The following is a 21,409-nucleotide window of genomic DNA, read 5'->3' as shown; positions in this document are numbered from 1 at the left end:
AAATCTGTGCCATCTGGAAGAAATGTTGTTCCCTGTGTAATAAAGTGTTGGAAGCACGGCCAACTCCTAACAGAGGTCCCTTTGAATTCTGCAGTCACACCCTTTCTCCATCACCTTTTCTGCAGGGAAGAGCGGTAGTAAGTAGGAGGGATCCTGAGACCCCAAGAAAGAAAGGCGGGTGCCAGGGAGAGGGGTGCTGCTCATGCAACCTCGTGCAAATTCAGGATCGCCCGGCTGCATTTTGGACCATGGCAGGAGAGACCCTCCAGAACATCTTAGCGATCTCAGAACATAACAACTAAAATCCAGGGTCTACTGGCTTCTCTGCAGCCAGCACTCAGCAGAGCTCAAGATGAATAACTAGCACATTAGGGTTTCCCTCCTCGAAGGGAAGCGTTGACTCTATTTAGTAGCTCTGGGCCCTCCTTGGCAGCCCATCACTTTCTCGCCCACTTTGGCATTGCTCCAAGGATGTGGGGGATACAGTCATGCCTGGGTATTTTTCTCAGTTTGCGTGGAAGCATCTCTGGCATCAAATCACTATAAACATGAACTTATGCTATCTTTCCTGATGGAAAGATCGTTTAAAAATCACAGCATCCTTGCTCTATTTGTTTCCTTTGAGAAACATCTGTTATTTCGGGCATCCACAGGCCCCCAGCTGCTCTGGAGTTCCATCGGTAGCACCCTCTGGGAAGTCTACTCTTGTGAAGGTGTCTGCGTTTCCAGAACTCGAGGTACAGAGAGCTGGATTATGCATCGCACTTGTATGAAGTCACGAGGAGCAGATGTGGAATTTGCATGAAGCCTAAGCCAGGAGTGAGTTTGTTTGAACTCCTACCCCTCTGATTGTACAAACACGAGCGAAGGGAAAGCCTGGGTAGGCATCACGATCCAGGCAAAACTCTCCCCATGCATTCACGCGCACCAACATCCACACCCACGCTGCGAAGAATCTGCCAGACTCCAACCACACCTGAGGACAGGGAAGCCCATGACAGCTAGACTAAGAGGACGGTATTCAGGGGGTTAGCAAAGACTCTGGCATGGTCACCCCACACCTGTCCCTTAACCTTCTGGACCTTCTTTACCCCCATCCGGACCTTTCGTAAGAGCTACAGAACACATTACACATCTACTATCGGATGCAGTGGAGACAGAATCTATGGACATCTCTGAAAAACTTAAAGATCCTGGCTGGAAAAGATTCTTGCTGCATTTCAAGGGGGCAGCTTAGGAGGGAGGAGTTTTAGGACCTAAAGAGGCAAAAGTGCTGCCACGTGGTGGCTTGCGTCCCAGGATCTGAATTGTATGTGCAGATGTTTTCCTGTGACATCGTGACATATGGCCTGGGGAGGCTGCAAAGTCTTCACAGGTGTCCCACAGGGGCTGGAAGGCCAGTCTCAGCCCAACAGGGAGCTCCAGGTCCGGAGAGGAATGTCAGCTCAAGGGCAAAACCCCAGCAGAAATCTGAGCTCCAGCCTTCGTCCCCCATGCAAATGTGCCTGAAAACTCGCCCCAAACCACAAGGCTGATTATTTTGCCCCACAGACAGGCCCTAGACCAAGAGGCATCTCCGAGGATGGGTGGAGTGGAAGCTACATTTGGCCCCAAATAAAGAACTGGCCTTTCATAAACGGAGCTGGCATGGCGGGAAGTCAATGGATGAAGGCCCAGCTGGCGCTGCGGAACAAGGCGGGAATGTCTATGCTCCAGGCCCTGCCCAGCCAGCAGTGTGAGGGCCTGCCTTTGTCTCAGGTCTCCCCACTGGGCCCCACTCCCACCCCTGCCAGCGCAGGGCTGACCAAGTGCCAGAGACCAGCAGGAGCCAAAAGGAAAAGACTGTTCAGGACCTTGACCCAACCACCTCACAGCGGAAATGCCCTCTCTGTTTTGACACAAAAGATGAACCAAGGCCTCTGCCTGACACAGTGTGTCCAATCTCAGAGAGAGAGAAAGCAAGGCGGCAGGAAAGACGGACAGCAAAGGGAAAATACAATAAGAATAATTGTTTTTTTCTCTAACTGGTTTAGAAAGGGGGTGGTTGGGACCAATCAATGGTGACTGGAGAGAAGAGGAATGCTAATGGATGTTGCCCAGCTTAAGAGAGGAAATTTCTGACACCTGAGCCAAAAAAGGACCCCGCTAAAGCGAAGCCGGGACATGAGTTGCAAAGGGAAACAGTCTGTAGGTCCCATCAGAGGGGAGAGAAGGCCAGGAGGAGCCAAATAGAGGGGTGGAGGGTCAAGGCCAAAACCAAGCCAGGGCAGCTGAGCTGAGCCAACCTGGGGCCCAGCAGGGGTTTGGGGAGGAGGCAGCCAGCCAAGAGCAAACAACAAGATCAAGGCTGGGGAGTGGTTTCTCTCATCACATGCCTGGGCCCCACCCCACACAGACAGAAGGAAAGAGCCCACTGGGGAGTCAGAAAGAGGGAGGGGGAGGAGCCAGCGGGGGAGGGCAGAACTGTCTTCAAAAAGCCTGTGCCAGACACTGGCATTCACCCACCTGGCAGTTTCCCTGTTTAGGGAAGGCCACCTGTTGGCACCCGCCCGCGTTAGCAGTGGAAAGCTAATAGTATCTCCTTGTTCTCAGGAATGCTGTGAAATAACCTGAATGGGATGTTCTTCACTGAGAAGCTGATTTTTTAGTCTGGTGGAATAAAATGTGTGTCCAGGGTCATGCATGTCATCGCAAATGGCAAGATTTCCTTCTTTTAAGGCTGGATAATATGCTAAGTGAAATAAGCCAGACACCAAAGGAGAAACACTACATGATGCTGCCGATATGAGGAATCTAAAGAGTCAGCCTCAGCAGCAGAGAGGGGAATGGCGATTGCAGGGGCTGGGGGAGGGGAAGGGGAGAGACGCTGGTCAAGGTACGAAGTTTCAGTTCTGCGGGATGGACAACGTGGAGACCCACTACGCAGCATAGTGCATTTAGCTGACGATACTGGACTGATACTGAAAAATCTGCTATGAGGGTAGATCTCATGTTAAGTGATATTACCACACACACACACACACAAGAGGGTGGGAGGGAACTTTTGGAGGTGATGTCTGTGTTTATGGCATTGATTGTGGTGATGGTTTCACTGGGGTACGCTCATCTCCAAACTCATCAAGTTGTACACATTCAATACGTGCAGCTTTTTGTGTGTCAATCATACCTCAGTGAAGCGATTTTTGAAAAATGTGCGTCCACTCCAGGGGCGGCCTCTAAGCCGCTGCAGACCTGGCACTTCCTTGAGAGAAATGCTGCTCCGCTCTGCCTGCGTTTAGAGGACACTTTGCGGGAACCTGGCCTATTCTTTTGGTTTGAATGTGGGTGGTTTCTGTTGTTTTGTTTTGCGAGTTGTTTATTCTCACTGGGGCAAGGATGTGGGGAAAGATCCTCACCTCCCACTCGAGAAGAAGCTGTGAAAGCCACCACATGGGCCACCTGCTCAACAGCTGCCGTAATGTTGTCCAAGATGGAAGGACTTGGAAAGGACTGGGTTTAGACCATCAAATCCTGTTGGAGGCCGCTGGGCAAGACCACTCCCTCATGAGTAGGGGGTGGGGGGCATTCCTATGGTCCGTCATCCCAGAAAAGGTCCATCCTGGAGTGAGGAAATAAGGAGGAGGGTGGCTTGGAGAAGTAGCTTCCTCTCTTTGGATCCTGTGAGGTAAAGGTTGGGATTGGTTCAAGGGGAAGTTGGTTCCTGCCTCACAGAACCCTCACGGGCAAGGAGTGGCCGGGTCTAGGCCTGCGGGCTGGGAGTGCAGTTCATTTACTCAGCAGATAGCTGTTCAGCCCCTACCCTGTACCAGTCACCGTCCTAAAGTTATTCTCTGCTGTTACAATCTCAAAAATGAGGTCTCAAGTTGTCACTTTCGGGGAAGAGCAAAGGAAGAGTCTGTGCCCACCTTGGGTGGAAGCCCTAGGGAATTCCCTGTTCCAGAAACTGTGAGAGACTCTCCCACAGGAAGAACAGGGAGCCATGGGTGGCAGTGGCCCAGGCATAACTAAGAGTTCTGCACAAGGTCCAAGGGCAGGGTGAGCAACAGCCCGCATGGATTTACAGGACGGGTTGGCATCCTTGGAAAGCCCTGGAAATGTTCAGGAGACCCTAGGAAAGAAGTTCTTCTAATAAAGCAAGATTAAAAACACAAACACAGCCTTATTGCAGGGTAGGGATGAATGTATGTGAGACCTCACCCACGGGTGATGCTTGGGGACATACTGGTTGCGATAAGGAAAGTGATAATCCATTTCAGAAGGAATATAAGAGGGGGAGAGCAGTACAGTCAAACACACACACAGACACAAACTTGCTCTGCTCTAAAGTCCACAAAATCTAAAATTTTTTATCAGGATCAATCACAACTGCATCTACAACATGTCATAGTAAAATGGGAACGGGATCCGTACTTGTGGGTGACGCAGATTATAAGTTGCATTGGGCCCCTTTTTACCACTCACTTCTGCTGAGGAAGTTCGTCTGGGTAGGACATGAAGGAAAGGAAGTGACAGACACCATTACGGTCATAGACAGATGGCTCAGCGCTCTGGGGCAAGTCCCGCCGAGATTCTACTCTCCTCTGGAGTATGTTCTTCTGTTTTTTTCTGGAGTATGAGTTTTACGGTCATGACCTCACATGTGCAGGAGTGTGCTTTCTATATTTTTCTAGAACATCATTTCTGTCTTGATAGCAGAAACTAATCTAGGCACTTCCAGGCAACCCAAGTCAATTTAATGACTTCCCAGTCATTCTGAGTCAGTCCGATCAGGGTTTTCTGTCCCTGCTTCTCTCCAGAGGGGAGGTCCCTCACCCAGCAGAAGTAGGGGTGAGAGAAGAGGTCACCTTCTGTCCTACCAGCCTCTGTAGAGATGTCACTTGCTCTAGCAGAGATGACTTCTCTCCAAGGCTGTGGCTTCCTTGGACTTTTCCAGAAAATCAAGATGTAAGTCCTTTTTTTCTGAGATCCTCCTGAATCCATCTTGATTTTTTTTTTATCCTATGTGTCAAATTTTTAAAAAATCATGGTGAAATACATGGAACACATAATTTACCATCTTAGGCATTTTTAAGTGTGCAATTCAGTGTCATTAAGTACATTCACGTTGTTGTGCAACCATCACTATCTGGAATTCCATCTCCAGAACTTTTTCATCTTCCCAAACTGAAACTCTGTCTTCGTTTCAACACTAACTCCCCATTCCGCTCCCCCCAGGCCCTGACAACCACCTTTCTACTTTCTGTCTCTACGAATTTGACTACTCTCGGTACCTCACATAGGTGGAATCACAGAGTACTTGTCTTTTTGTGACTGGCTTATTTCACTTAGCATAATGTCCTCAAGGTCCATTCATTACGTAGCATGTGTCAGAATTTCCTTCCTTTTTTAAGGTTGAATAATATTCTATGGTATGTATATGGTACATTTAGTTTATCCATTTATCTGTCGATGGACACTTGGGTTACTTCCAATAATTTTGGCTATTGTGAATAACACTCCTGTGAACATGCGTGTACAAATATCTCTTTAAGTCCTTGCTTGTAATTCTTTGGGATAAATACCCAGAAGTGCAATTGCCGGATCATATGGTAGTTCTACGTTTAATTATTTGAGGAATTTCCATACTGTTTTCCAGGACTGCACAATTTTACATTCCCACCCACAGTGCACAAGGTTCCAATTTCTCCACATCCTCACCAACACTTGTTATTTTCTGTTTTTTTAGTAGCCATCCTAATGAGTGTGAGGTGGTATCTTGTTGTGGTTCCATCTTGAATTTTTAAGAATTTACTTCCAGTCCCCTTAAGACTCCCCCAGGGAAAGCCCTGTCCCAGGCATCCACATCAGAGTCTCGCTCTATTCTCTGCTATCTAGACATCATTCTTACGTCTTTCTTTTATGGGAAATGTAACTCTGGCATCATTGTGATTCTTCCCAACTCTTGTTTATTGGGCAGAGCTCCCTGATGTTGGGCAGCAACCAGAATGGGTGGGATAAAATGTTGACTTATTCCACCCTTAAGTGACCAGGTGGGGCCCGAGCTGGACAGTCACCCTGGGTGGGCAGCCAGTGGCAGTGCCCAGTATACTCTACAAATACAGTGTCACCATATTTTCTATGTAAGCCACAAAATGGAAACTTTTTTTGGGAAGCTCTGCCTTATGGTAGAACCTTTGCTTGCTGACTTCTTTGGGCTCAGCCTCTTAGCGCTTAAGGTTAGACTTCTGGAACTCCAAAATCTTTTCCCTTTCAAAAAATTCTGGAGCCAGCCCTGATGGCCTAGTGGTTAAAGTTTGACATTTTCACTACTTCGGCATCCCAGGTTCGCTTCCCAGTCGTGGAACCACACCACCCGTCTGTCAGTTGTCATGTTGTGGTGGTGGCTCACATAGAAGAACTAGAAGGACTTACAACCAGGATGTACAACCACGCACTGGGGCTTTGGGGAGGGGAAAAAAAAAAAAAAGAGGAAGATTGGTAACAGATATTAGCTCAGGGCGAATCTTTCCCTGCAAAAACAACGAACAAAAAAACTCTGCTCTTGAAACTGAAATGGGCCTGGGCTTTTAAGTCATGAACGATGATGACGAGTTTAAACATTATTTGAGACTCAATCAACTGCCTGGTTGTCTCTGGGTTATTCTGTGATGTCCCCTTGCGGCAGCACATGAATGTCCCCAAGGCAACGAAAGGCAGTCACTTCCATAAGGTAGAGGTGGGGCAACAAGGGCAACCTCACTGACTGTCTCCTCCTTTAATGGGCCACACAGGAAAAGTGTCATCCCCCTCCCAGAGGCTGAGAGCTGTGTCTTTTGACTTTGAGGCCCCGCCCTTCCAAGCCCAGAGGCTGCCTCCATGGTCACTGCTGCCAAACCAACATGGCTGGTTTCCCAGAAGAAGAGAATAAAAAGCGAAAAGCACTCGGGTGCCATTGAGAGATCAGAAAAGAGAAATAAGGCTTTCCATGACAGAGTTACATTTAGCAAGAGGGGAAGTGTTTTAGGCAGCTCCAGTCCTGACTCACTCCCGTTGACAGACAACGCTTGTTGTCTGAGGTCAGCCGCGCATCCTTTCTATGTCCCAGTTTCCTCTGCAGAACAGGCACTAAGCACACTCCAGCATGTGCTGTGGAAATGGATGAATAATCAGGGCCTCCCACAGAGGATGAATGCCCCAAAATGCAAAGTCAGGAGTGGCGATAAATACTTAGCTCTGGACCGGGGAGAGACGCACTGGAATCCTGAGTTTCAGGATTGGCAGTGTAAGCGTGCTTAAAGGGAGGGTTTGTCCTTGAAGACACACTTCTGACAAAAGGAAGGGGTAGCCCGAGCATGGCAGGTTTCTGTAATTCATAAAAACCCCTCTCCCTCTCTTGCAAAGTTCCCTGGGATGTCCATTAAGAATAAATTAAACCCTCAGCTTTCTTTAGGCTGACTCAAAATCCTAAAATGGTGTTACCTGGAAGGGTCTTCCAAGATCTGCTGGTTTAATGGTCTTCAAAGTTTGAAGAAAGGGTTCTACTGATTTCAATACACAAACAAATTTGGATAGAACCCAATCTATCTGGCAGACAAGAGTGGAGCTGTTAGGCTGACCGGGAGACTGGGGCTGTCGACCGGGGCCTCTCAGCACCACCCTCCTGCAATCCACAGTCCTAAGGCCCCTCCTCAGAGCCCCTAGGGCTTCTCATGACACAGTCTGAAGACATCTTGACAAAGATTCTATCCTTGACCAAACTCTACTCAGGCTCCCTGAACTCTTTTTCCACCAGGTCTTGACTTTTGGACTCCATGTTTGTCTATGCATTGTCTAATTTTAGCAAGAAACCTGCTAAATTGGTTTAGCTAGAATTCCCCCACCCTCCATACCTGATCACCCTCAATATCTGATCGGGTTCCTGGCCCTCCACCATCCCCAGGCCATGTCTGATCACCCTGGTTGCCTTCAGCAAGAATCCTGCTGGGCCGGTTCACCCCTGATGTTTCTTCTTAGTCATTTCCCATCCACAGACACCCACCCTGCTCCTTGGCTATAAATTCCCACTTGCCCAAGCTGTCTTCAGAAATGAACTCGGTTGTATATGGAGGTCTCTTTCCCCTATTGCAATAGCACTGAACAAAATTTGTTTTTACTGCTTTAACTACTGTCCAGCTCTGATTTTTTCTTTAACAATCTCAATTAGCTTAACAGTCTCATTTGATAGATGAGTAGACACATCTGGAGAGGCGAGATTACTCGAACCTGGATGTCTGGATTCCAGGCCCGGTTCACATCCCTTTACACTATGCCGAGAATGGTGGAAGCCAATGATAACGGTGTGATGGACGTGGTGATGGCAGGGAGGCAAGGGGAAGACAGACAGAATGCAAAAGAAGGAAATGAACAACACTTTTACCTAAAAAAAGTCAAGGGGGACATCTGCCTGAGGGAGGTCACAGGCCATTCCTTCATATACAAAAGACAGTGCAAAAAAAAAAAAAAAAAGAAAGAGACCCCTTTCCCGTGAGTTGGGGAGAGAGGAGACAATGCTATGTTCTGTTTTGGTCCCTTGGGCAAAAAGACCACATCTCCTGTGTTACAAAGGGGCATAAGTTACTGAGATCATCTAATTACTGAAATAGGCATTTTGTAAAACACTGTTTCTTAAGTCAATGATAATCTAACCTCAAAGTTACTTGGGTCTTTCTCTGGAGTTTTTGCTAATCAATCTGTGAATGGTCTGGAATGGTTAAACAATGCAGTAAAGCTGTAGTGATACTTGATTTCCCTGTTCACCCCTGCCCTTTCCGTCTCTGCCACATTCCCTTACAAACGCATAGGAAGTTTTAAAAACACCTGAAAAACTGTCCATTCTACAAAGTTGGATGGACGGATGTGTACAATGTAAAGCATCCGGTGGGCATTTTAATCTTCGAAGAGCAAACTCAACCATATCAACAGGTGATTTCTAAGTCTGATCCAAAGCCACACCCTTTCTCTTTAAAACACCTGAGAGAGCAGAGGAACTGTGTTTCTGGAAAACAACTCGGCAACAAGTACCAGAGGCCATCAAATATCTTCATATCCTTTGATCTCGCAACTCTGCTTCTAGGAATTTGCCCTAGAGATATATCAGAGACCTGTAGGGAGATTTATGCAAAAGGTTGCTCCTTGTGGTATTACGTATAATACTAAAGATTAGGAACAACTTAACAGCCTGCCAAGAGAGATTGGTTAAATAAATGATGGTAAAACTACATGATAAAATAGCACGATGCCATCAAAGTCATTCGTAGAAGAATATTCGGTGTCACGGGAATATTGGTAATATATTAGGGGAAAAAGCAGGTGGCAAAACGTCACACCGTATTATTCCAAGTTTATGTCACATGCTATAAAATACACACATTTAGAAAACATGTATAACTTAGACATAAACTGGGACCGCTCTACTTCTCACGATTAGCCACTATGGGTTTGGTCCCTCTTCATCAATTCCCTGGATTGTGGAAGTTCAGAGCCTTCCCCGAGATCCTTGTGATTTCCAAGTAGGAGGGTGAGGGAGGAGAAACTCACATGTTATTGTGGCTACATCACTGACCCAGATTGTGAAACTCAGCCCATCTTTAATTTATACACACATGCAATTACGCTCCGACACCCACACACAGAGACGTGCACACAACAGCACAAAGCGCTGGGTTAGGCGGGTGGGGAGTGGGGATGGGGAGGGACGAGGATGGGAAAGGAGGAGTTCACATTTCAGCTCGTAAACCCCTTTAAATTGCACCTTGGTCTTGCGTTCATTAGGTGCCTTTGAATTCTGCCAATGCATTCAGCTTACTGAAATTCAGTTTTTCCAAATAAATAAACATGTAAATTAAAAAATAGAAAAGCCTTACAGCAGCAGGGAGTAGTGACAAGGGACTAGGTGAGCCATGGTTTGACACATGTATATCCAGGCATGCCAAAGGGCCCAGGGAGCAGTACAGTGGCTATTGTTGTGTAGACATCCCTGGATTAATCATAATCAATGCTTTGCACATTTAGACCAATAGAAAAAAACCCCTCAATTTAGCCCAGGTGACAGAGCTCTCACTGCCCATTTCCAACATAATGTCCCAACATTAAGAATGGAATGGATTACATTCAAAAACAGGAATAAAATTCTGGTCCAAACAAACTAATGAAAGAGATGTGTCACCAACATGCTGATATAAAAGAAGAGAATAGTGGGGGCCCGCCCTGTGGCCAGGTGGTTAAGTTCACAAGCTCCGCTTCGGCGGCCCAGGGTTTTGCCGGTTCAGATCCTGGGCGTGGACATGGCACCTCTCATCAAGCCACACTGAGGTGGCATCCCACATGCCAAGCTAGAAGGACCCACAACTAAAATATACAACTATGTACCTGGGGGCTTTGGGGAGAAAAAGGAAAAATAAAATCTTAAAAAAAAGAAGAGAATAGTGGCACTTTTTTATTATACTTAAGACAGGTCTTCACAACACCACAAATACTTTAAGAAAACCAAATCAGAAGATCTGATAGGGGACTGAAATCCTGCTGTCTGTTCCTGACGTAGGTTTCAGCATTTTCTTATCTGAATATCAGTTTCTCTATGAAAGAGAAAAGAGCTTGAAAGGCAGCTGTCCCCTGCACACAGCCTGACTTAGTCAGCTCGGGCAGCCATAATGAAACACCCCAGGCCCTGTGGCTTAAACAACAGAGATTTATTATCTCGTGGTCTGGAAGCTGGAAGCTGGAGACCAGGGTGCTGGCATGATCGGTTCTTGATCCCTGTCCCTGGCTTGCAAACAGTCACCTTCCCACTGTGCCCCACAGGGCACAGAGCAACTTCTGGTCTCCTTCTTCTTATAAGAATACTAATTCCGCCATGGGGCTCCACCCCCATGACCTCATCTCAACCTAATCACCTCCCAAAGTCCCCACCTCTAGATACCATCACACAGCAGTTAGGGCTCCAACAGACCATTGTGAGGGGACACAGTTCAGTGCATAGCACAACCCCCAGTCCTTCTTCTTAGGGAGGCCCAGGATACCAATGTTCTATCCACAGTCTGCGATCACAGGGCTCCTGGTTCAGAGAACACAGGAGTTGTGTCTTGCCTTGTCTCTCTGAACAGATATTGTCTTCAGATCGATTTACTAACTCTCCTACTTCGCCCATGAAATCATCCTTTACATTTCTTTCCTGTCATCCACAGCTGGTCAATATAACCAGTGAGACAGGCTTCCAAAGGGGCCCATCATCTTTAAAATAACATAGAAACAAATCCATAGAGTGCAGCCCACGTCATTTCGCTTGGTTAGGGCTCCCCCGCATGTCTCTAAAGGGAACTGCTGTTTAAGTTCTTGGAAAAATCATAAACGCTTTGAATCAATACTCCATAATAATTTTTGTCTTCGCTTACATTGATCACCTGCTGTCGCTGAAGCACCACGGTGGCAGATAAAAGGTGATTAGAACATGGGTCTTTCCCTCAAGAAACTCGCGGTTTAGTAGGGTAAATCAGACACACAGAAAGGAAGAGGTAGAAAGAAGAGGTAGAAAGCGATAAATGCCTTTACGTGGCTACAGAGAAAGTGCTCTGGAAGGCTGGAAGAAGGCAAAATTCATTCCAGCCTCGGGCATGGCTTATGTGACATTTGACATGGGTCTTGAAGCCTGGGTATGACATAGGGCCAGCCATTCATTCGTTCACTCGTGAAGTATTTTAAGTAGTGGCCAAACAAAGCCATCAAGGCAGAAACATGCAGGACCTATGGAAAGCAGAGAAGGAGTTTCATGTCACTGGAGCGTGGATTTGTGAAGGGTCACGAAGTGAGTTAAGATCAAATGAACTTGGACTTCTCTAGGGGATGTGGTAGGGGCCAGAGAAGGTTTCTGAGCAGAAAAGAGATGCTTGTTTATTCTTTGATTTGCTCAACAGTCTCATTCAACAAATATGAGTTTGCCTATCCACGCCAGGCCACACATAAGCCCTGCTGTCACAGAGCTTATAGCAGAGTCGAGGAGAGATGATAAAGAAATACCCATACAAATAAACACCTGGTTAAAGATTACAATGAGGCAGATGAAGAAGAAGAAGAAGATCCTATAAGAGAATAATGAGGGGCTGGGGCTTAACTGAAATGGGAGGGGTCAGGGGGCCGGCCCGGTGATGCAGTGGTTAAGTGCGCACGTTCCGCTTCTCAGCGGCCCAGAGTTCACCGGTTTGGATCCCGGGTGTGGACATGGCACCACTTGGCAAAAGCCATGCTGTGGTAGGCATCCCATGTATAAAGTAGAGGAAGATGGGCATGGATGTTAGCTCAGAGCCAGTCTTCCTCAGCAAAAAGAGGAGGATTGGCAGTAGCTAGCTCAGGGCTAACCTTCCTCAAAAAAAAAAAAAAAAAAAAAAAGGAAGAAAGAAATGCAGGGGTCAGAGAAGTCCTCTTCGAGACAATAACATTAGAACTGAGTCCTGAAGGATACATGGGAGATGGCCAGGTAAATATTTGGGAAATGAACCTTCCATGCTCGTGTAAAGGCCCTGAAGAAGGAAGGAGTTTGCTGAGCTCAAGAGACTGGAAAAAGGCTGATGGGACTGGAGGGTAGGAGCCAGAGAGGAGGGTGGCAGAAGGTAGCATAGAGGGAGAGAGGCACTACTCCATGCTAGTCTCCTAAGTCATGGCACTGAGCCTGGATTTGAAGGGCCATGGATCACTGGGGAGAACTTGACCACATCTACAGTTCATAAACATCACTCTGGTACAGTGTGAAGAACGCACCAGAAGGGGGGACCGGCAGCTCTGGGACACCTGTTATGTGGCTTCCGCAGTTGTCAGGTGAGACAGTGGAGGCTGCACCAAAGCAGCTGTCAAGGGAGATGAAGAGAAGGGTTCCCAGAAGGCTATTCTGGCCCCAGTGTGGATTTTGAGGGGAAAGGCTAGAGGCAGGGAGGCCAAATTCTGAGGCCATTGCAACTGCCTTAATGGGGCATGGGAGTGAAGTATGAGAGGGAGGGATGGCCAGTATGTGGTTTGGAAAAACCTCACCCAAACTCCCAGAGTGGGGAACCCTCAGTCTAGGGGGAAAGTTGGGGTGAGAAAGGCGTTGAAGGGGACGTGAAAGCTTCTAGGCTAGGCAGGATTAAAGGGGAGAAGTGGGATCAAGTGAGGGCAGAGGATGAGTTTGGATGGGGACCTCTCAACTGTGGGGAGCAAGGACAACACTCAATTAGAGATACCCAGGAGGAGGGAGAAAGGAGGCCAGAAGCAGTGATTTAATTAGACTGTGGTTCTCTAACTTCTGGCCCAGCTAAGTTTCACTTGGGGAATGGGAGAGCAGATACCCCTAGGGGGTTTGGGGGTGCCATGGAAGGACTGTGAGGTGTGAGAGTATAACTGTGTGTGTGTGTGGGGGGGGGGTTGGGCAGGTAAGGAGAGAAAGACAACATAAAGGCACCCAGAGTCCAAGGCACCTCGACTAAGAAAGAAACAGAAATGCAAATGGAAGTTACCTGAAGGAACTCCCACCTATTTTGAAATTGTATTACATTATGTTATACAAAAATAATAGCAACTCAAAATCGATTGAAGACTTGAAGGTGAGACCTGAAACCATAAAACTCCTAGAAGAAAACATAGGCAGTAACCTCCTTGACATCAGTCTTGGCAATAATTTTTTGGATTTGACATCCAAAGCAAAGGCAATAAAAGCAAAAATAGATTACATCAAACTAAAAAGCTTCTGCACAGGAAAGGAAATCATCAAAAAAAGGCAACCTACCAAATGGGAGAAAATATTTGCAAATCATATATCTGATAAGGGGTTCATATCCAAAATATATAAAGACCTCATACAACTCAGTAGCAAAAAAACAAAACAATCCAATTAAAAAATGAGCAGAATAGATATTTCTCCAAAGAAGACACACAGATGGCCAACAGATCCACAAAAAGGTGCTTAACATCACTAATCATCAGGAAAATGCAAATCAAAACCATAATGAGATATCACCTCACATCTGTTTGAATGGCTGTTATCAAAAAGACAAAAAATAACAAGTGTTGCTTAGGGTGTGGAGAAAAGGGAACATTTGTGCACTGTTGGTGGCAATGTAAATTGGTACAGCCACTATGGAAAACAGTATGGAGGTTCCTCAAAAAATTAAAAATAGACATACCATATGACCCAGCCATTCCACTTCTGGATATCTACTGGAAGGAAATGAAAATGCTAAATTGAAAAAATATATGCGCTCCTATGTTCACTGCAGTATTATATACAATAGCCAAGATATGGGAACAACCTAAGTGTCCATCAATGGATGAATGGATAAAGATGAAGTGGTACATATATATAATGGAATATTATTCAGTCACAAAAAAGAAGGAAATCCTGCCATTTGCAACAACATGGATGGACCTTGAGGGCGTTATGCTAAGTGAAATAAGTCAGACAGAGAAAGACACAAAGGCCATATGATCTCACTTACATGTGGAATCTAGGGAAAAACAAAAACAAAAAACAAGCTCATAGATACAGAAAACAGATTGGTGGTTGCCAGAGGCAGGAGGTTAGGGGCGGGTGAAACGGGTGAAAGGGATCAAAATGTACAAACTTCCAGCTATAAAATAAACGAGTCTTGGGGACGTAATGCACAGCAAGCATGATAACTATAGTTAATAAAACTATATTGCATATTTGAAAGTTGCTAAGGGAGTAAATCTTAAAAGTTCTCATCACAAGAAAAAAAATTTATAACTGCGTGGTGATGGATGTCAACCAGACTTCTTGTGGTGATCATTTTGCAATATATTCAAATATCAAATCAATACGTGGTACATCTGAAACTAATATAATTTTATATGTCAATTAACCTCAATAAAATTAAAAAGGCCAATGAGCTTTAGAGCCACTCAGCTCCACACAGGGCTCATCAGATGAACACAGATCGAGAAGGCTGCCCGGCGGCGGGTACTGGCTCACAGCTACTCTCTTTTAATGTTTTTCACTCTATTACAGTCCAAAGCTCCCCTCAAGAATCCAAGAGAAGTCAGCTCTGGCTGCTGGCCCTCCAGTTTTTGGGAATTCTGGAATTCTAGTGTTTTTCTTCTGCATCTACTGCTAAGTCATCTGGCTTCATAGTCCTTTCACCTCTTTGGGGCTTTGTTTCCTCGTCTCTTAACGTTCAGTTCATATGCTCCCTCCTCTACGCTTAGCAACCCCTAAGTGTAGCCCCTTTTCTGTATGCTCCCATTTTACTTTGCATAATTATCCATTTCAGTCCTTACTATTATTACATGCAAATTGTTGTCTGTAGGTCCAAATCCCCCCTAAGTTGTGAGCTTTTGGAGGGCTGGAGTAGAATCTTTTCAGTTTACGTCCTCATAACCGTGGCCTTCACCTCAATAAATTTCTGTTGAAAAAAGAATAGCAGCCAACCATTTACTGCATTTCCCAAGCTTATATGACACATGCATGTATATGCAAACATTACACATATATCATTTAACAGAACAACAGCAAACACTTATAGGGAGCCTGCCATATGCCAGCCACTATTCTAAGCTTTTTACATTTATTCACTCACTCTTGAGGTAGGTAGTGTTGCCATCACCATTTTACACGCAAAGAAATGGAGACAGAGAGGTTAAGTAAAATGCTCCAGTTCACACAGCAGGTCAGTGGTGAAGCCCGGATCTGAACCCAGGCTGTGTGGTCCCCGTCAACGCTCATCAACAGCGTTCTATACCACTTGCCACACTGTAGAACAATCATAACAGCTTTGGGCTAAAAATGAGTTGCTCAGGCCAAAATACTGAGAGTCATCCCTGACTCCCTCCTTCTCTTACCCCCACACCCGACTTATCAGCACATCCTGTCCACTCTACCTTCAAAATAGAAAGACGTGTATGCAGACTTTTCCGCTTGCTCCCAACCCCTCCCCCAGCCCCACTCCCCTCCCCTCCCCAATCCAGGTCCCTGTCTGACCCCATCCTCTCTCCAGTGGATTAGCGCCATTTCCTCCCGGCTCATCTCCTGGTTTCTGCTGTTTGCCACCTACAGTTTATTCTCAACACAGCATCCAGGGAAATCACTTGAACATGTAAGTCAAGTTGTGTCACTCACTCCCCCTGCTAAAAACCTGCTGTGGTTCCCCACCTCGTTCAGTGTCAAAAAGCCAAGAGTTCACTGCCCCCTAAATGAAAGACCCCGCCACCTCTCCCTCCCCCCTCCCTCTGTCCCTGACACCCTGCAAGCCCTCCTGCCCTGCGCCTCTGTGATTGTCCCCTGGGCCAGCTGGCTCTCTTCCCGGACACTTGCCTGACTTGTTCCCTCACTTCCCACTTCCTTCTGGTCTCTGCTCCAACATCCTCTTCTCTCACGTTCCCTGACCCCCTCCCTCCGCCCCTTACTCTGCTTTACCCTTCTCAGGGCATTCATCACCATCTGAAATACCATCCACAAAGCTCTTCATTTTCTGCTTCCCTGTACTAGAATTCCAGCCCTCTGAGAGCGAGGACACAGTTCTGTTCACTGCCTCTCCCTAATGCCGAGATCAGGACCTTGTGCCTAGATCAGCACAAGATACGCTCAACACATATTTTTTGAATGGATGAAAGTACTATTTCTCCCATTTTACAGATGAGGAAACAGGCTCAGAGGCAACTTGCTACAGTCCTCAAACTAGGTCTCTAGTAACTACCAAGAACTAAACCTGCCCCATGCCTTCCTCCCGGCAACCAAGCAGGAAGTCACCCCTCCTCTTCCAGTCAAGCACACACTCCCTCTCCCCTCCCCACCACCACCTTAACTCTGCGCTGAGGTTATCTGGAATATTCCAGCAGTAGATCACTTGTACAGCAGAATGCTCCATTTGCCTGAAGGTTAACCTCTTCCATGCCTGGATGTCCACTGCTTTTCCCTCTCTTCGTAAAGTATTGAAATGTAATTTACCTTCTCTTCTGTCATGGGATTATAATTATTGTGAGGTGTGGTGCAAATGCAGGAGACGTAGAAGACAGGAACCAGGGGGTCCCACCCCTGCGGTGGCTCTGTGACTTGTTTTTTGGAGGCTAGCTTGCTCTGTGATCTCTTGTCCCTTCCTCGCCAAGGGACCATGAACGGTGATGAGCTGAATGACTCTGTGGTCTCCGCATGGCTGTCGTTCTCTAGCACCAATTACTGGATCAAACGTCCAACATTCCTCTCCCAAGCGACTCCTTGCTCTCCAGAAAGTCTCCAGCAATGCCACTATTAGGATCCTTCAACTTGGCAAGCTCATTCAAAATGTTGTCTAGGGGCTGGCCCAGTGGTGTAGCCGTTAAGTTCCCTGTGCTCCGCTTCAGCGGCCCGGGGTTTGTGGGTTCGGATCCTGGACAGCACAGACCTATATCACTCATCAGCTATGCTGAGGCAACGACCCACATCCAAAACAGAGGAAGATTAGCACAGATGTTAGCTCAGGGCTAATCTTCCTCACAAAAAAAAAAGAGGAAGATTGGCAAAGATGTTAGCTCAGGGCAAATCTTCCTCACCACAAAACAAAACAAAACAAAAAACATTATCTACAGCCACGACCATGAAACACATGCTTCTTCATCAGTTTACATCACTCTTCCACATCCGCTACCTGAAGTTACCAAGTTCCTTTGTTTTAAGTTATATGAGTAAACTCAAGAATTTGTGCTAAGTGGGGATAAAAGGAAGTTCATTTCATCCACGCATCCCCATCCTCAACCCATTTAATTTCTAAATTACTTTTCACCCACCTTGAGGCATGGGTCCCTGTGAAAAAATTTTAGGTTTGCAAAAGGCATGGATAACGACTGGTGGATTACAAACAAAATATAAAATAATAGAACTGTGACATCGACAACCACCTGCAGCTGTTTCTGGTTTATGGGTGCTTGACCCTCACATGACATTTTTTGGGATGAGGGGGGACAGATGTGGGGAGAATGAGGGTGGAGAATCAGCCGGATGCCAGAGGATGTCCACTGAAACCCAGCTCCCCTTTCACGTCGTACCTCTGAACCGTGTCATTAGATGCCTGTCTTAGAAGGGCCTGCAATCAATAAAAAGAAGTTCAAAAACCACTCCATCAGCAGCTGAAAATCTGCCCTTCACTTTCCTTTCTCTGCACCCTGAGGAGTTCTAAATCTTCCTTCCTTCCTACATTAAGCCGGAGACACCAGGCTCCCTGGAACCGTCTTTTATTCTGCATTATTTCTGCAACGTTCTGCCAAGCATCTGTAGGTCTTTAAAGGAACCGTGAAAAGGTAGCAAAGACACATCTGTACGGCAAAGACATGTGGCCCAGGGAAGGAGCACATAAATCAAAGCCAGAGAGAAGCCTGCTAGCAACCTGGAAATCAAATTGTGTCAGGGAGAGGGCCCGTGTGGAAAAATAGATTAGAAGGGCACTGAACAAGAGAGAAGAAAGACATGCAGCCCCTATCAAAATTAATGAGAGGGAGAGGAGGCCTGGAGAAACAGCCTGAATGAAAAGACTCTCGCACTGCTTAAGGATGGACGAGCGTTCCAGCAAGCGACAGCGACTCCAGCTTGGATAATGCCATAGCCGTCCATCTCCACTCCCCTCTTTGTGTGTTTGACCACCCTCAAACCAGGGCTACAGGCTCTGAAAGAAACGTGGGGAGGAAGGAGACATGAAACGGATGGGACAGCAGGTGCAGGAATTTAGATGAGCACAGAAACCTCCATCACAGCCCTGTCCTTCAGTGACCTCCAGCTCCCAGTCCCAACTTTGTAACCACTGTGCTGAGTGGGAGCGGGGCTGGCAAAACCTCTCTGAACTGGGCTGGTGATACTAGCTTCACAAGCTATCCTGAGAGGGCAGAAGTAAAGCGCCTAATGCAGGCACTGGCACAGAGCAGGGGCTTCTTAAAGAGCGACTGTTATTATTACTAAACAAAATTCAGAAGCAGGTGTCTCTGAAACCTTCCACTTTCATCTGCAACTTTCAGGCTCCGAGCGCCCTTCTAATTCCTTCTTTTGCTCAAAACCCTAGATTCCAGTTCTCGCCTCTACTCCAAATCCTATGTTGGGATGGAGCAGTCTCTGCTTCTCCCAACCAAATCTCCCATCCTGCAGGCGAAACTAATCCTAGTCCGAAGGTGAGAAATGTCCTCTGCTGGTGGACTTTGGCCCATGATGGTGATAATTCTGATCAGACTTCTTTATTCTGCAGGTCCTGCAGCCTTGGGTAGCACGCTCTGCCTCTTCTGCATTTGGCATGACTAAGAGGAGAGATACAAATTCGAGTGTTCTGGAAATTTAACTTCATTCCATTTACAAGCTTAGTTTCTATTTTAAACCCGCATTCTGCCTGACAGCAGAAACTTAATCTAAGCCAATTTGGAGTTGTATCCCTGAGTAATAACCATAAGTCAGATTATAACACCAAGACTGTGCTGGCTTGGGCAATTGTGGTAGTCTTTAGGTAGCAAGTGCTTGAAAAGATTCTGGCTCCCTTCTTCCAAACATCAGGGAGGGTTGTACTTCCCCACACACCTGAAGGCAATGACTGTGGCCACATGACTTGCTCCAGCAAATGAAACTCAAGAGCAAGTGGCAATTCCAGAAGGAAGCTTTAAGTGCCTGTTCATGCTTCTCCTCATTCTTTTTTTTTTCTCTCTGCCACAGAGACTGGCAACCTTCCAGAGAGAGGCTGCTCCATCAGGTCCCTGGGTGAGGACAGTACTGACTTGGCACAAAGCTTTCTGCTGATCTGCAGCAGACCTGTAGTGTGAGTGAGAAATGAGGCTTTGTTGTTTGAGCCACTTAGACTAGTTTTCACTGTGGTTGTTTTTCTTACCTGGGCACATTCTAGCCTATCTAAAGGGTACAGGTGGCATCATCTATCCAGGATGCCCTCATTCCCACCTTGTCTTCCACTTGTCAACCTACATTGCTGAGTCCTCCTCTGTTCCCCACCTCAGGGCCTCCTGGGGTCCAGACCTCTCTCAGAGGACAGCGACCAGTTTGCAGTCACAGCATCACACTGGGCTATGGGTGTTCAGGCCCATCTGCCTAGACATTCCACGCCACCCAGAGCCTCATGACTCCCCTGGGGTTCTACCAAGGAAAGGCAGAAGCCTGCCTGGGCCCTCGCCGGGGTTCCTGCCATCCCCACTTCTTATCCAGCAGGTTTTGGACCACTCCCTCTCCCAAATCCCCCCCACAGTTACCCTCTTCTGGCTTTTCCTACACATCCTACTTGCCCTATTCTCACTCCCAAACCTGGGGGACCTTAATCTGGCCTCAGGCTGGAGGCCTTGTTCTGATTCCTCAGTGCCCCGCGAGGTTATTATGCCTGTTTGGTGTTCTTTCCAATCCCCAAGTGCTGGGCTTTTAAAACTCAAAAGCCAAGAATTGCCCCATTTAAGTGTAAGATCATGAGGCCCAAGACCATTTCTTCCACGTGTCCTACACATCTCCAGACTTTGGGAATTTAACGAATACAGGGAAGCAGTTAACTAGCAAGTGACCATGAGGATATTCTCATCAGCCACAGGATATGCCCTGTCCAGCCCCTGCCAGCCACTTACATCCTGAAAAGGGTCTCCTTTTCCCTCCTGGGTGCATTTGAAAAACCCAAAAAATACATGCAGATCCCACCGGTTCTCGGTAAGAGAGGACACGAAGCATGCAAAAGTCAACGCCTGAGGGGGATAAAGTTCACGTTCTGAGAGACCTGCGTCCACAGCTCACATCAGCCACTGCCTGAGGACACTCCTGTTTCTAATCTAGGCAAGCCTCCACATTCTCGGCGTCGGTGCTGACAGGAATAAGCCAACCCACCTCTCGCCTCCTTTAAACTCTTTATCCGGTCTTGCGAAGGCCAACAAACCGCCTGGCCAGCCTCCAGGTTTAGCGTCGGCACCTTTCACCCCGGTCCCACCCCTTCCAAGTGCTAGGGGCACCAGGCCGGGTTCAGGGGCGGCGCGGGGAGCCCGGGGCAGACGGCGTCGGGGCGGGGCGAGGGGCGGGGCGACAGGGCCTGGGGGCCAAGGTGGAGAAGCGGGCCGGGGACTGGTTCAGGGGCGGTGCAGGGAGCCCGGGGCAGACGGCGTGGGGGCGAGGGGCGGGGCGTCGGGGCGGGGCGAGGGGCGGGGCGACAGGCCTGGGGGCCAAGGTGGAGAAGCGGGCCGGGGGCGGGTTCAGGGGCGGTACAGGGAGCCCGGGGCAGACAGCGTGGGGGCGAAGGGCGGGGCGTCGGGGAGGGAGTCAGGGGCGGGGCGACAGGGCCTGGGGGCCGGGGTGGAGCAGCGGGCCGGGGGCGGGATCAGGGGCGGTGCAGGGAGCCTGGGGCCGAAGGGGTTAGGGCGGAGGGGCGAGGGGCGGGGCGTCGGGGACGGGACGGGGAGGGGGCTCAGGGGCGGGGCAACAGGGGCCCGG

At 47.7% G+C, this 21,409-nt stretch overlaps 1 protein-coding gene across 1 annotated transcript in view; it reads right to left on the bottom strand.

The window, feature by feature from the left end:
* Positions 1-20,950, bottom strand: part of USP6NL (USP6 N-terminal like) — a 256,580-nt gene extending 235,630 nt beyond the window's left edge. The window contains exon 1 of the mRNA XM_046678691.1: positions 20,813-20,950. The gene's annotated coding sequence lies outside the window, so the exon portion shown is untranslated. The remainder of the gene's footprint in view (positions 1-20,812) is intronic.
* Between the last annotated feature and the right edge of the window lie 459 nt (positions 20,951-21,409).

This window comes from Equus quagga, chromosome 12 (assembly GCF_021613505.1).
Source record: "Equus quagga isolate Etosha38 chromosome 12, UCLA_HA_Equagga_1.0, whole genome shotgun sequence".
Taxonomy (NCBI): domain Eukaryota; kingdom Metazoa; phylum Chordata; class Mammalia; order Perissodactyla; family Equidae; genus Equus; species Equus quagga.
Note: the sequence above shows the minus strand (reverse complement) of the source record. Positions and strands in the feature narration are given on the sequence as shown.